The following is a 17051-nucleotide window of genomic DNA, read 5'->3' on the forward strand; positions in this document are numbered from 1 at the left end:
TATGGAATATTATATATTGCTGGAAAGCCCTGGATTTCCAACGCAATTGGAAGCGCGCCATTTCGAGTTCTGTAGCTCCAGAAAATCCACTTTGAGTGCAGGGAGGTCAGAATCCAACAGCATCAGCAGTCCTTCTTGAACCTCTGAATCTGATTTCTGCTCAAGTCCCTCAATTTCAGCCAGAAAATACCTGAAATCACAGAAAAACACACAAACTCATAGTAAAGTCCAGAAATGTGAATTTAACATAAGAACTAATGAAAACATCCGTAAAAGTAACTAGATCCTACTAAAAACATACTAAAAACACTGTCAAAAAGCGTATAAATTATCCACTCATCAGTTGGCTAGTTCTGTATTTACTAACGCTAGACCTTCCCAAGGGAGAGGACTAGGATTTGCGAATAAGAGTTAGCTCAATCACTTGAATTTCTTTTATTTAGTAAGGGTTAACTAAGTGAAAACAACAACCTTTTTGATACTACACTTAAGAGATCCCAACAAGGATAGAACTTCTAATTAATCATTCCCCCAATCAAGGCCTTTTATTTAGAATATTATAATTCTCTTTTAGTTTTTATTGCTTTACTTTACAATTGTTTAATTGTTCATTGCTGACTCAAAAATCTCTTGGAAACTCCTGATTAATAAATTAGCTCCCTTTTTTAGCAACTCGTTGGGAGACGACCTGGGACTCATACTCCCAGTATTTTTATTCAAATTTTTGTGACACCTTTCTAAATTGATGAGGCGGATTTTAGCTGGTTAAGAGCTATACTCGCAACGTTGTTCTTATATTTCAATCTCTTAATTGGCCTAATTTTTGCCACGCATCAGTCCCCAAGCAAAGAAAATTTGGTCCCTTGTTGGCGTTAAACGCCAGGACGGCTTGTCTCCTACTGGCGCTAAACGCCCAGCTTGGCATTTAGCGCTAGAGCCTTCCTGCTCAAGGGTGCTCTATTCTTCCATTCTGATTTCTTCTGTCCCTGTTCTAAGCACTGTACATGATCAAAAATATTAGAAAACCTAGGAAAACTTTGAACATTAAAAAAAAAGAATAAAATAAAAAGATGAGATAAAACTAAAATAAACTAAAAGATACTTATGGTTGAGTTACCTCCCAACAAGCGCTTCTTTAATGTCATTAGCTTGACACTTGATTGGTGAATTTTCTACCTCTTCTTCCAGTTGGTTAAAAGAAATGACTCCAAGGGGAAATAGGAGAAGATTAGTGCCCGTAGATTTGAATTCCTCCTAACAAGTTTTCTTTTTTTGTTTTCAGCTTGATTCTCCTTGCTTTTTAGGGTAGGGGTTGGATTCCTCTTTGCTGACCTTCTCTTTTTTCGTGGATATCATCTTTGGTTCCTTGGTCACAAACCCCTTTTCAGTACATTCCTTGATTATCTCTACCACTCTGAATTCAGGATTTGGGTGTTGTGTGATAGGTGGAGTGTACTCGTAATGGAGAACCTCTTGAATTGGTGGTTCAAAGAACTCATCGTCTATGCCATTCTCTGCTTCATTGGAGTATAAGTTTCCATAATTATTTTCCTCCCTTAAAACCTCCTTTGTTCATGCATCTTCTGCTTCTTCCATGTGTGAGGGTGAAAAATTTTCTAATTCACTGAGGTATGAACTCCTTTGAACGATTCCCTCACATTCTTTTGTAGAAATTTGCATTGCTTCTCTTGTGAGGGAGTTTGCTTGTTCCTCTTCCCAACGCTTGGTAATCACCTCCACATGCCCCTCTACATTCTTGACACTCATTCTCATATCATGTATGAAACTTTTATCGGCCTCCCCTAACTCTTTTATGGTAAGCTCTAAAGTTGATAGTTCGTGATAAGGAGATGATGATTCTTGATATGAATAATGAGATTATGGCTCTTGATATGAGTAAAAAGAGCATCGTTCTTGGTATGGATAGGGAGGTGGTGGTTCTTGATATGAGTAAAGAGGGGATAAGGATGGAAATTTTTGCAAAATTTCCTCTGTTATTTTCTCCAGTTCTTGGTAGGCAAGATCAAAAGAGGATGATGGTTCTTGATATGAATAGGAAGAAGATGGTTTTTGTTAGGGATAGAGAGGTGGTGGTTCTTGGTATGAATATGAAGATGGTAGTTCTTGATATGAGTAAGGATATGATAGTTCTTGGTAGATGGAATATGGAATATTGACATCTCCTTGATTTTGACCTTGCCAACCAAAATTCGGATAATTCCTCTCCATGATTATTCCTCAGCACAAAACACCAAACAAAATTAACCGCACCAGATGGTAAACAAAAAAGCAAGGAAGAAAGAACAAAATAATTTTTTGATAAATAAAAAGAATAATAAAGAAAAAAAAATAAGATTAAATGCAAAGAAAAAAATGAAAATAAAATAAAAATAAGATAAAATAAGCAATTAACTAAAAGAATTCGAAAATAAGGATGGAAGATTTACTTAAAATTTTCAAAAATTTAAAAAGAAAGGGTTTTAAAAGTTTTTGAATTTCAAAAGGGATAAAAAGAAAAAACTAAAGAAATGCCAAACTTAAAATTTGAATTTAAATGAAAAATTAAATAACTAGAATCAAGGAAAGGATAAATAAGATAAAGATCAAGAATCAAGAAGGATAAACAAGATATGATTTGAAATTTTAAAAAAGAAAATTAATTACGAAGAAAACGAAAAGATTTGAATTTTTCGAAATTTAAAAAGAAAAAGAAAATATTAAAAGATACCAAACTTAAAATTTGAAATTAAATAAAGATAAGACAACATAAAACAAAATTTTGAAAATAAAGAGAAAGATAAATAAGATAAGTTCAAAAATTTAAAGAAAATAAGTAAACTAGTAACCGAAAATTAAAAAGAAAATGAAGAGAAAATCAAGACAAAATCGAAAATCAAGAGAAAGTCGAGAATTAAGGAAAAGATAAATAAGATAAAGATAAAAAATCAAGAAAGAGAACAAGATATGATTCAATAATTAAAAAGAAAATTAATTAAAAGAAAAACTAACGGGACACCAAGCTTAAAATTTAAAATTAAATCAAAATAAGATAATAAGAAAAATTCAAAAATTAAAAAGGGGAGGATAAACAATATTAACTTTAAAAATTTAAAGGAGAAACACTAAAAGAACACCAATCTTAAAAATTTTGAAATAAAATAAGAGAAAATAACTAAAAAAAATTTGAACAAAAAGAAAGCAGACAAGATCAATTTTCGAAAATCAGGAAGAACAATAATTAAACAAAAACTAATAAAAATACCTAATCTAAGCAGCAAGATAACTAGTAGTTTGTCAATCTCGAACAATCCTCGGCAACGGTGCTAAAAATTTGGTGCGCAAAATTAGAACTCGCACAACTTCATCGGCAAGTGCACTGGGTCATCCAAGTAATACCTCAGGTGAGTGAGGGTCGATCCCACAAGGATTGTTGGATTGAGTAAGCAATAGCTATCTTGTTGGACTTAGGTAGGCAAATAATAAAAGAAGGTTTATTGTTGTAGGCGCATAAAGAAAAATAATAAAGAAAATAAAGAAAGCAATTAAAGAATTGATAAAGAGATAATATATGGAAGCAGTTAAGGTTTTGGAGATGCTTATCTTTCCGGATTCATACTTCTTACTAACTATTTTAACAATGAATGATTCATTCCATGACAAACTATAAATGACTAAACCCCAATTCCTTGGCAATTGAATCTCTTCTGATTCTCATCAAAAGCCAGGGTCAGTGGTCATTCGATTCGAACAAGGGTGAAGCTTAGCCTTTTAGTTTAGTGCCACAAAAACCTTAATTACCCAAAACTGATAGGATTTCATGTCACATATCCCAATCAGCTGCAGTTAACCCTTAGTTTAGGAGGAGTATTTTCAAGCTGTAGCTCAAGCGACCTTGGTGAGAGTATCACAAAGAGCTCATGTAGAATCAGGGGTCATACTTCCGTTGCACCCCAGATTCATAGGATTAAGAATGAAAATAACACCTTAGAATTGAATGAAACATTAAATAAAAGAGAAGAGTAATAATATTAATCCATAGGAATAAGCAGAGCTCCAAACGTTAACCAGGAGGTTTAGTTACTAATATTTTACAGTGAAAACTAAAAGAAGATCTGAAGTAATGTCTCCCCTCCCCAGAGGTGTGATCCTCACAAGGAAGGAAGTCCCTTATTTATAATAAAAACCTCTAAGACTAAACCTAAAAGCTGTTAATTTAAATTTAAAAGTTACAAGGATAAGATAAGATAAGCTAAGGAGTGCGAAAATCCACTTTGGGTCCCACTTGGTGAGTGTTTGGGTTGATGCCTGGCGTTCAACTTGGATTCTGGGTGTTGAACGCTGGTCCATGCTCCCTGGCTGGCGTTGAATGCCAGTTTTGGGCGTTCAACCTGGGAGGTCAGTCCTTCTTAGGCATTAAACACCCAAGCTTGGCATTTAACGCCAGCATTGGTAGTCATTCAGGAATAAAAGTATAGACTATTATATAATACTGGAAAGCTCTAAAGTTAGCTTTCCAACACCGTTGAGACTACGTCAATTGGACCTCTATAACTCAAGATATGCTCGTTGGAATTCACAGAGGTCGGGATTCGACAACATCTGCTATCCTTTCTTCCTCCGTGTACAAGATTCTGCCAATTTTGCCCAAAATCACCTAAAATAAAAAATAACACAAAAATTAAAAGTAGCATCCAAAGATGAATTTTGCACTAAAACATAATAAAAATTAATAAAATCTGACTAAAAACAACTAGAAAATGCTATGAAAAACGGTATAAAATGCTTACCCATCAGAAGTAAATGGGCTTATTGAATATGAGGCTCTTTGGTCAAACTATGGTTTTTTAAAAAAACCTCATTGTTTGTGAAGTAGCCCGAAACATAATTTTTAAAACCAGGTTCAGTTCTTAAGGAAGATGCATTTCCTTCAAAATATGCCTTTTCAAAGGCAGCATCATAGTTAGAGAAATATCCAAGACCAGATTTATCAAATTAGAGTTTTGTTTTTGAAGATGATGCCATAATTTTTTGCAAAAGGTTTCTCAAAAATTGCATCATTTTTTGTTACATATCCCAAACCTGATTTTTCATACAATGGTCTTTGATTAACAAGTAGTTTGTCCAAGTTGCTTGAACTATGTGAAAATTTTGCTAAATCATTATTCAACCATTTAATCATTCCATTTAATATTTTATTTTCAGCAACAAGTTTTTGAGAAGGATCAACAATTTGCTTTCCTTTAAACTTTTCAATTTTAGATTTCAAGAATCTATTTTGTTTAACAAGGTCAATAGCACATTCGGTTTCCTTCACCTTTTCCTTCAAAAAACCATTTCCAACTTTCAAAACTTCATTTTCAGATTAGCATTTGTTGTATTTATTTAGTAATTTTTCAGAATGGTGAGTGAGAACATTAACAATAACATGTTAATCTTCAAGAGATAAATCATAGTAATTTACCTCTTCTAGTTGATCTTCACCACCCATGAAACAGACTTGAGCTTTATATTCGAAGTCCTCTTCCTCATCCGAATCATTTTTTTGACCTTCCCAAGAAGCCATGAGCACTTTCTTCTTTTCTTTCTTAGCCTTGTCCTCTTTCTTGAGCTTTGGATAGTTGAACTTAAAGTGTCCTACCTTTCTTTCTGATCAGCCTACTTAGTCTCCTATCAAAAAATACAAGTTCATCATCTGAAAAACTATCACTTGACGCACTCAAGCGCCAGATGTTCCAATTTGACTGGGAAGCTGTTCTCAGAGTTATCGCACTACCTGGCAGTCGTTGGATCTACGGATACCATCGTACCCGCCCTAAGGGAATATCGGCTTCAGCACTTACCTTGGAGGCTCGCGTATGGGCATAGATCATGTCCCATTACGTCTTTTCGAGCACTCACGAGTCCTCCTTCACTGCGGACATGGCCGTTCTACTATGGTGCATCCTTACAGACCAACCTCTGAATCTACCAAGACATATCTGAAATGCCATGGGACACGTCCAAATTGTGGGCAACTTACCTTTTCCCGCCTTGGTCTCAGATCTTGTCTCAGCAGCCGGAGTCTTCTGCAGAGCTGGGGACACCAAAGCCATACTTCCACGGGATGATCAATATGTCCCTAACAGGAAATACCTCAGACCTCCAGCAGCCACTACAAGCCTTCCTACTGCACCGGTTGAAGATATTCCTTCTTCAACACCATAAGCACCTACAATAGACGAACTGCTCCAGCAGATAATCGAAAGGTTGGATCGGCAAGAACAGAAAGCGAAGTTAAGAGAGCGCCGTAACGAGCACCGATTCAAACACCTGAAGGAGCTACTCAAGGGACACTTCAAGGACTCAGACACCCCGGACTCCGCTTCCTTTACCAGCACAGGGAGCCATGATGGTCCCGACTGTGGAGATACTACTACCAGCCCACCCCTGTTCCTGACAGATGGCACCGAGGACGGTGCAAAGCCTTAAGTGTGGGGAGGTCGGTTAGTACCTGATTTCCGGAGGTAATTTCTCTTCCCTAGCACCAATAAATTAGGATATCTTAGTTAGATTTTCTTTCTTTTATAGAATAGGATAAATTGCATAGTAATAGGTTAGTTGCATGCATGCTCTACTTGATTATAAAGACAATAAGTTTCTTCTAAGACTCTATCTTTGGAACAAAATTTCACTAATTTTTAAAAATTTTTTTATGATAAATCTGCTTGAAGATGTATTTGGAACATGATTTTTGAGCTAAAGAACACACAACCTGTGAAGATTTGAGCCTTTATGCATGGTTACATTATTTAACCATAAATATTTTATTCTTGTGTGTTTACTTCTCTATGATTGTAATCTATATTTTGTTTCATCCTATATGTCCAATATTTATTATATTTGTATGCTCGCATATGATTGAGGTGATCATTTGTTTAAACTCACTTATCCAAATTAAGCCTACACTTTTCAATTACCTTTGTTAACCACTTTGAGCCTTTAAATCCCGTTTGTTCTATATTTCACCACATTACTAGCCTTATGCGGAAAAACAATTGTATACCCCAATTTGAATCTTTGGTTAGCTTAAGATAGAATTGTGTGTACTAGTTAAGTATGGAAAATTGTGGGAATAAAAGTTATTAAGGGAATGTGTCATGATAATACAATGGGAATTTGGATACCTACTCATGTGAAACTATAAGAATTAAAAAAAAATCTATGTGCATTGATAAGCTATGTTTATTTTTATTTCCAAAATAAAAAAAATCAATAAATAAATAAGGGGAAAAAATTACCCCAATGCTGAATTAAGAATTCAAAGATCAATGCACATATGATAAAATTAAAATAAAAAGTTGATACATGAGTATGGAATGTAAAAGGGAATTCTGGGTAACTAGGTATGAATTCTAAGGTTACACTAAATATATAGGTTGGGTTAAAGCTTGGGTTAATTAAAGATTCAATTCATAAGCTCACTTAACCATATATGTATCCCTACCCCTACCTTGGCCCCATTACAACCTTGGAAAGACCTCATGATGTTTGCATTAGTATATTAACTGTTGTTGATTGGTTAGGAGAAGAACAAAAGTTAGAGAACATGATTAGAGAAGGATAGAGTGATTACCCTATACACTAGAGAGATTAGAGCGTACATACATCATCAGTGAGGGTTCAATGCTTGAATTTCCATGTTCCCTGCTTTCATGAGCTATCTTCTTGCACTTTTATCTGTCTTACTGTATAATGATAGAATTAGTGGAATTTGATTTGTAATTGTTTTGAAGAGCTTATTTACTTTTGATCAAGTGGGCAAGAATCATATAGTTGCATTCATGTATATAGGATTGCATTGCATTGCATGAGTTTTTACATGTTCAAACTTATTTATTTTATCTCCTTCAATTAAGCATGAGGACATGCTAGTGTTTAAGTGTGGGGAGGTTGATAAACCACTATTTTATGGTTTATATTGTGTTTAATTGTGTGGTTTTATCATGATCCTTACCCACTTATTCATTAATTTAGCATGCATTTATATTTCCTTCCTGAAATTATTACATGATTGAAAACTGCTTCCTAGAGACTTTTAATTATGCATTTTAATTCTCCTTTATTCCATTCGATGTCGTGATCTGTGTGTTAAGCGTTTCAGGCTTTATAGGGCATGAATGAGTTGGAGATTGGAAAGGAAGCTATCAAAAATGGAAAGAACACAAGAAATTGAGGAGATAACCAGTGAGAAGTGACGCGGCCGCATGGCTCACACGACCGCGCGGAAGAGGAGAAATCGCAGTGACGCGGCCGCATGGCTCACGCAACCGCGCGGAATGGAAAAGCACAAGCGACGCGGAGGCGTTGACGACGTGAACGCGTGGGAGGGAAAAACCCGAATGATGCGTCCGCATGGATGATACGATCGCGTGACATGCAGAAACCAAGGACATCATTCATTCTACACAGTTTTAGTTTTAGATCTAGTTTTTACTCCTCCTCTAGGTTTTTTCTCTCTACACATTCATAGTTCTTAGGATTTTAATTTTCTCTTGCTTTTGCATTGGGATATTGAGAAGAGCTATTACCTCATCAAGACTTTGTCATTCTAGTTCGTTTTCTTTACTTGGCTTTACTCTTCCATGTCCTTTGCTTTGTTTAATTTTACCATTGGAATATTTTTAGGATTATTTAATACAAGGATCACTTTTATTTTTAATTGACTATTTTGATTTTTATTTACAATGTCTTTCTTTAATTCCTTTTTGTATGCTATGAAATTTACATTCACAATGAGCGGGTAGTTCCCTAACTTGATGGGGAGTTGATTGAAGGAAATCCTTGAGTTGGAAAGCATAAAAGAAAGATTGTAATTGGGTTTATGGTTGGATTGCCTTCTAGTCACTAACACCAATCTCTTTTAATTAAGTGGATTGCAATTTGTGAACAGACGTAGTATTCCAACTTGTTTGACTTTCCCTTACCTAGTAAAGGATAACTAAACAGGACAACTTTTTATTGTTAATCAATCTTGAGAGTATTCCAACAATAATAGGGATTCCAACTAATCAACTCCCAATCAAGGCTTTTATTTACATTATTCAAATTCTCCGATTTAATTTCCTGCTTACTCAAATCAAACCTTTTTTAAAACCTCTGATTAATAAAATAGCACACTTTTCTGTAACTCGTTGGGAGACGACCTGGGATTCATACTCCCAGTATTTTAATTTTAAATTTCTGTGACACCTTTCTAAATTGATAAGTGGATTTCTAACGAGTTAAGAACTATACTTGCAACGTATATATTTTAACAATTTTTAATTCGCCGATTTCTGCCTACATCAATGCACGTGATGAATGCCTGTCATATTGGCCATGATATTACTTGTCGGTTCAACTACCAACCTAACACATCCCTTAGGGATGTCGCCTTTCAGTCCCAAATAATTGGTATCCTAGGGATATAGTGCCCGGCCCACTCTTGTGACTCGAAAAGATGCGAGCGGGATACTCTGCCTTAGACCTCACATTTCAACGTAAGCGGGATTAACCACCGTCCTTACGCCGGGGCCGCAACCTCGATAATCAGGATTAACCACCGTCCTTGCCAGGTGCATAGTGACTCATCCATCTCAGTATATCAATAGCATATAATAATTCTCAGTGATCACTTTCAATATCCCACAAGTTTATCATTCCTTTCCAAGTTCCAAACTCATCATATCCATCATCAGTTCTTAGTTTTTCAAATTCATCATCAATCTAGTGCTCCATCAATTTACAAAACTAATCCATCCACAATACATCCTAAGCCTAAGTCATTGTCTTCTAAACTCATAATAGAAAATATCTAATTTATGTCACCTAACCTATCCTCACTAGTCTCAAAGCATAATCATTAGTTATGAGTCTTAAATAGTAATTAAAGGAGTTTAGAAAGCTAGAAAAACAATTAAAATGTCAAAAAACAACAAGTTTTCCACAAAACAGGGGTCATCCGTACGCATGTCCCATCTCATGTACGCATGGATGTCAAATTGCCCAAGTTGAGTACGCGTGACCCTACCCGCATATGCGAGAGTCCCAAATAGAAGGAAACCTCTGTAACACCCTAACTTTTAGCACCTCTTGATCGTACTAAAAGTCCAGGCATTACTTACTTCGTGAATATGAACCGAAGTTTTAACCAAGAAAACGAAGAGTCGATACTTTAAACCATTTAATTACAAAAATATATATATCCATGTAGCATTATATACATAGACTTATTCAAAGATCCTCAAATACAATTCCTACCCCTCTAAAAACTAAAACAATAAACGACGAGGGAAAAATAAAATCTAACAACTTAACTCGTAAACATAATCTTCTATGTTCCTATAACTCTGCACTAAACCATCGTACCTATAGCTGAAAGGGGTGAAAATAGGGGGTAAGGACTGGGGAGTTCTTAGTAGGGTCGGGGTGTATATGATAAACCATTATTTTATGATTTATATTGTGTTTAATTGTGTAGTTTTATCAAGTCTTCACCCATTTATTCATATGATTAGCATGTATTTACAATTCTTTCCCAAAATTACTCCATGGTTGAAAACTTACTTCCTAGAGACTTTTAATTATGTATTTTATTTCTCCTTTATCCCATTCGATGCCATGATCCGTGTGTTAACTGTTTTAGGCTTTATAGGGCATGAATGACTTGGAAATTGGAGAGGAAGCTTGCAAAAATGGAAGGAACACAAGAAATTAAGGAGATGACCAGCGAGAAGCGACGCGGATGCATGGCTCACGTGACCGCGTGAAATGGAGAAATAGTAGTGACGCGCTCGCATGCCTGATGCAAACGCGTGGATTGGAAGCTGCACGAGTGACGCGAACGCTTGGACGACGCGCACGCGTGACATGCGCGATCTGCAGAATTAACAGAATTCGCTGGGGGCGATTTTGTGCCGTGTTTTGACCTAGTTTTTGGCCCAAAAACACAGACTAGAGCCAGGGAACATGCAGAGACTCAAGGAGGACGACACATTAGGATAGTTTTTGAGTTTTAGATCTGATTTTACTCCTCCTCTAGGTTTTCTCTCTACACATTCATAGTTCTTAGAATTTTGCTTTATTGCTTTTTGGATTGGGATATTGAGAAGAGTTATTACCTCCACCAAGACTTCATCATTCTAGTTTGTTTCCTTACTTGTCACTTACTCTTTCATATCCACAATTTGTTCAGAGTTACAATTGAATTATTTTTATAATTTATTAATACAAGAACCATTTTTATTTTAATTAATCTTTCTTTTATCATTAATCATCATGTCTTTCTTTATTTCCCTTTTTAATTTTGTGAAGTTTACATTCATAATAATGGAGTAGTTCCTTAACTTGATTGGGAGTGATTAAATAGTGAACCTTGAGTTGGATTACTCAAGAGTTAAATTGTAATTGGGTTTATTGTTGGCTGGCTCTCTAGTTACTAACGCTAATCCTTCCCAAGGGAGAGGATTAGAACTTGTGAATAGAAGTAGACTTCCAACTTACTTGACTTTCCTTTACTTTACTTGGTAAAGGATAAGTAAGTAGAAGAAACCTTCAATTATCAATTGATCTTGAGAGAAATCCAACAAGGATAGAACTTCCAATTAATCTACTCTTGGTCAAGACTTTTATTTGAATTATATAAATATTCTTATTTAATTTTTCTATTTCTCAAACCCAAATAAATTTCCTGAAAAACCTCTTACCAATAACCTACATTCTTTCCTGCAACTCGTTGGCAGATGACCTGGGACTCATACTCTAGTATTTTTTTATTCTAATTTTATGACAACTCCTTTTAAATTAATAAACAAATTTTTGGTTGGTTAAGAACTGTACTTGCAACGTATTTCTTACATTAATTTCTTAATCTGCCAATTTCTGCCACGTCAGTATAGTTATGTTTATTTTATTATTTTGTTACATAGGAATTCTACAATAGAATTCTTACAATCTTCAATAGATGGCCAATATCAACAAACATAATACAAACAACTTTAACAAATCAGAGATATAGAGAAAATCACAAGTCAAGAAGCAAACACACCCACAATCACAGAAACACATATCACGGAGAAGTATACGCAAATAAGTGTGATGCATGTCTATCCTATGCGTAATCCAATGGGATAAAAGTGGGATAAAATTGACTAAATTAGGCACAAAATAGCATATTTTCACAATTAAGCTCAATTTAGGGATAGAACACAAAAGTATGCTATATAAGTGAATAAATGTGAGTTTATATGATGAAATCCACTCAAATCAAACCAAAATATGTCGTAAAATATGGACTCATCAGCAGGCCATAAGCTCATTTGTCGGTTGCCTACCTACTCCCGACATTACCTGGGCACAAGTCTGGATATGGCTTTCAGATGCACACAGTTTTCATATGTCTTACGGCCAGGCTGTATACAGTGTGACTTTTAAATGTATTTCAATATGTTTACATTTGGAAAACAGTTCTCAGTGTGTGGGCGTCTGAGAAATCCATATTTCATGGTATTTATTTGCTCTAATTGGGTGGATTTTATCAACTTTTCCTACATTTATTCAATGAAATAGCATAGTTTTGTGAATCTCTCCTAATTTGTGCTTAAGAGTGAAAACATGCTTTTTAGGCCCTTAATTTGCTAAATTATGTTCACTTTAATTCCATTTGATACCTTGATGTGTTTGTTGAGTGATTTCAGGCTTACAAGGCTAATACGGATTGAAGAAGTGAGGAAAAAGCATGCAAAAGGAGAGAATTCATGAAGAAATGCAGTTTGGAGCTTTTCAGCAAGTGTGCATATGCACAATGATGCGTGCGTACGCACAGGTGGATGTTCGTGCAGTCATGCGTACGCACAGTAATGCGTATGTATGCACGAAGAGAAAATCAACAAGTGTGCGTATGCACACATCTGTGCATATGCACAAGTCCCAGCACATGACCTCATTAAATGCAAAATGCTGGCAGCAATTTTTGGGCCTCCAGAACCCAATCCAACTCATTTCTAAAGCTATTTCAGCCCTAATTCAAGCAAAAACAAGGGGAGAGCAATTATGTTTAGTTCTAGACATGTTTTAGGTCATTTCTAGAAAGGGAAGCTCTCTCTTCTCTCTAGAATTTAGGGTAGATTAGTTAAATTTCACGTAGATTGATGCTTTAATTCTTGTCTTGATTTAGTTTCTTTACTATTTCTTGTTCTAGCATCTTACTTCTTTTAGTTTTACTTGTTATTTCTTTTATTTGGTTATTTTATTGTTGATGAACTCTTGTTAATTTGAATTTCTATTAATTAAATTTAATTTTTCTTTATTTATTGTTATTTAATTGAGTTGTTATTATTATTTTTTTGCTTTTGGTAGCTTTAGAATTTATTATTATTGCAATTTAATGTGATTTTATTTTCATGCACACTAAGTTTTTTCCCACTCTTGGCGTGGAATTGAGGACTTTGGTGACCTTGAGTCATTGATGTCCATTCTTGATTGATATATTAGGATAGTTAGTTGATTTGGTTTCCACTAACACTAGTCTTTCACTAAGCTAACTAGTGAGTTGGCTAGGACTTGTGGATTGAGATCAGTTATGCCTATTTGACCTATTCTCGATGTTAGTGTTGACTAAGTAGGATTAACTCTTCATAATCATCATATATTTGTGGTTAATGGCTAGGATAGGTAACCTTTAACTCTCACTCCTTGCCAAGAGGTTTCTAGCATTTGAATTTTCCTTTCTCTTGATTATTGCCTTGAATCTAGTTGCTTTTGATATTTAGTTGTTTGTTTCTTTAATTTCTTGCTATTTACATTTCTCGCCTTTTACAATCAAAACCCCTATTTCCTCATTGCCAATAGTTTAGCACTTCATTGCAATTCCTAGGGAGAACGACTCGGGACTTAAAACACCCGATTATTTGATTTGAATTGTGACAATTCTTTGATTTAAAATTTGATTGAGAGGATCGACTACCGGTTCGGACTATACTATCAACAAAGTTATTTTGTTAAATTTCGAATTGGCATAAATCCTAATCATCAAGTTTTTGGCGCCATTTCCGAGGAATTGCAATGGTGTTATATTGTTGGTAATTGTGCATATGTGAATATTGTGAATAGCTTATTTTGTTGATTAGTTTCTTTCTCTTGTTAGTTGTTAGGAGTTTGTTTTAGTTTCTCTTATAAGCTTTTGTTCTTTATTTCCTTTTTTCTCTATGAATTCTCACCCTTTTGGCTTGGAGTTTGGTTGTTATGATGTTGTAAGAAGTGTGAACACCAACGACGGAATGCATTATGGATTGTGGGATCAATTGAGTGAGGAGCCATATACTTCTAGGCAACCCTCTTGGGAGGAACCTCTTCCAACTCCTTATAGCTACTATCTGATGAACGAAAATTGTGTGTTAGTAAAGAATTTCTCAAATGAAACCTCGTTGAAAGTATAGTTCTAAACCAACAAGCAACTCCTCAATAAAAAATTTGGTTGTCACAAGTAACAAACCCCTAATAAAACTAATAACCGAAGTATTTAACCCTTGGATCATCTCTCAAGGAATTGTACGGTAGTGTTCTTATTATTGGTTATGGACATGTATATTTTGGGGTTTTGAATAAGGAACAAGAAAAATAAATGGCAAGAAAGTAAATGAAATTCAAGTGTAAAAAGGTCTTGGCAAGGGTTGATGGTTAAGGATCTCTATCCTTATTACTAACCACAATATGATAATTGCAAGGATTAATCCCATTAAGTCAAACACTTGGAAGGCATAGAGAGAGAGCAAGATAGCATTGTAAAGAAATATAAAATCTAACACTACCTAATACAAGCAATCAACAACAACAACCAAAGAAAGCATGATTAACATGAATTACCTCAAATTGCATTAAAAGAAAATAAAAGGAACAAGAGTGTATCAACAACAAAGTATATGAACAAAGGAGATTACAACAAAAGAATAAAAGAACAAGATGTAGCAACAAGAAATTGAGAAGAAAAAGTAGATGAGAACAAGAATTAAAGCCTAGATCTAAAAAGGTATTAACCTAACCCTAATTCTAATTCTTGAGAGAAGAGAGAGCTTCTCTCTCTAGAAACTAACTAAAACTAAAACTAAACTACTTGGTAACTAACTTCCTAAATCCCTTCCCTCCTTCAATTCTTGGGTTTAATAGCATCAGAAGTGAGTTGGATTTGGGCCTGGGAAGCCCAGAAATCGCCCCCAGTGGATTCACTTTAAGTGGGTCACGTGCGAGCACCGACGCGTACGCATGGGTCACGCGTATGCGTCGTTTAGAAATTTGCTATCCACGCGTACGAGTAAATCACGCGTATGCGTCGCCATACGACGTCACCTTCCACCTGTGCGTGTCTGCTGCGCGTGCGCGTCGATCTAAGCTTTCCAAATCCTTGATTTTCCATGAGTTCTCCACTTGCATGCTTTTCCTCTTCAACCCTTCGATTCATTCCTATCCTTTCCGCCCTGAATTCACTAACAAACACATCAAGGCATCTAGTGGAGTTAAAGGTGAACCAAAATTAGCAATTAAGGGCCTAAAAAGCATGTTTTCACACTTAAGCACAAATTAGGAGACAATTATGAAACCATGCCATTTCATTGAATAAATGTGGGAAACAAGGTGATAAAATCCCCTAAATTAAGCACAAGATAAACCCTAAAAATGGGGTTTATCAACCTCCCCACACTTACACAATAGCATGTCCTCATGCTAAATCAAGAAGGAAACAAGGGGTATGACAATTATTCAATGCAAATGAACTATATGCAACCTATCTAAATGCAACTACCTATATGAATGCAATCACTTGGTCAAAATAAATCAACTTCCAAGAAAACATATGTAAGCATAAGGGCTTTGAGCAATAGGAATCAAATCAAACCAAACCCACAATTGTATTGAATTATCAAAGAGATTTGCAACTTGCATGAAGAAGAGTGATCATGGTGAAAACATGTAATTGAGCAATTGAACACTCACCAGATGTGTATCCGCTCTAGTCACTCAAGTGTTTGGGGTTGATTCACTAAATTCCCCCCTAATTCATGCTTTCCAAGATTTGTTCTTCATCTAACAATCAACAATTACTCAATGCATGCATACAAATATCAAGAGAACTTTCCCAAGGGTTGTAATGGGGCTAGGGTCAAGGTACGGTCATATATGGTCAAGCGGACTAGAGTTTGAATCTTTGATTAACCTAGACTTCCCACCTAACCTATATAACAACCTATACAACTAAGTACTAACCTAACTACCCATTCTTCTCTTTTTCACATACTCATGCATTTTCTTTTCACTTTACAACACATATGCATTGATTTTTATAGAAATACAAAACACCATTTTATCACAACCAATGTTCCCAAATCTCTCCAAACTTGAATAATAAATACTCTCACTAGCCTAAGCTAATCAAAGATCCAAACAAGGGGCATTTATTATTTTTTTCACTTTAGGCTTGTAATGTGCTAAAATAAAGAACAATAGGGTTAAGCATAGGCTCAATATTGGCTAACAATGGAAGATAAAAGGTAGGCTATTTGGGTAAGTAAGCTTTATGAAACAATGGTCTCAATCATATAAATGCATGTATACAAGGAATAATGGACATATAGAATTAAACAAATCAAAGATCACAATCATAGGCAGAGAACAATTACACATAAGAAGGAAAATAAGTGGTTATAAGATGTAACCACACCATTAGCCTCAAATCTCACATGCTTGTGTTCTTAGCTCAGAAACATGCTTCACAAAATATATAGTTCAAGCAAGTTCAACAAAAGTTTTTCAATCAATTGGGGTGGTGCCCTATAGATAAATTTCTTGAAAAATCTCATTATTTTGACTAAGCTTATTGTATGTGTCCTAAATGCAATGTTGTGATTGAGAAATTTTAAAAATTCTTAGTTTATCCCTTTTTTTAATCAAACCAAATTCTCTTATGTGAAAAGGGACAACTAAGCTTCAATAATCCATACTTTTCAAATCACAACCAATAAACTAAAACAACTATATAAAGC

The sequence above is a fragment of the Arachis ipaensis genome, chromosome B7, assembly GCF_059453495.1.
Source record: "Arachis ipaensis isolate K30076 ecotype BB chromosome B7, ASM5945349v1, whole genome shotgun sequence".
In the NCBI taxonomy this organism is placed as follows: domain Eukaryota; kingdom Viridiplantae; phylum Streptophyta; class Magnoliopsida; order Fabales; family Fabaceae; genus Arachis; species Arachis ipaensis.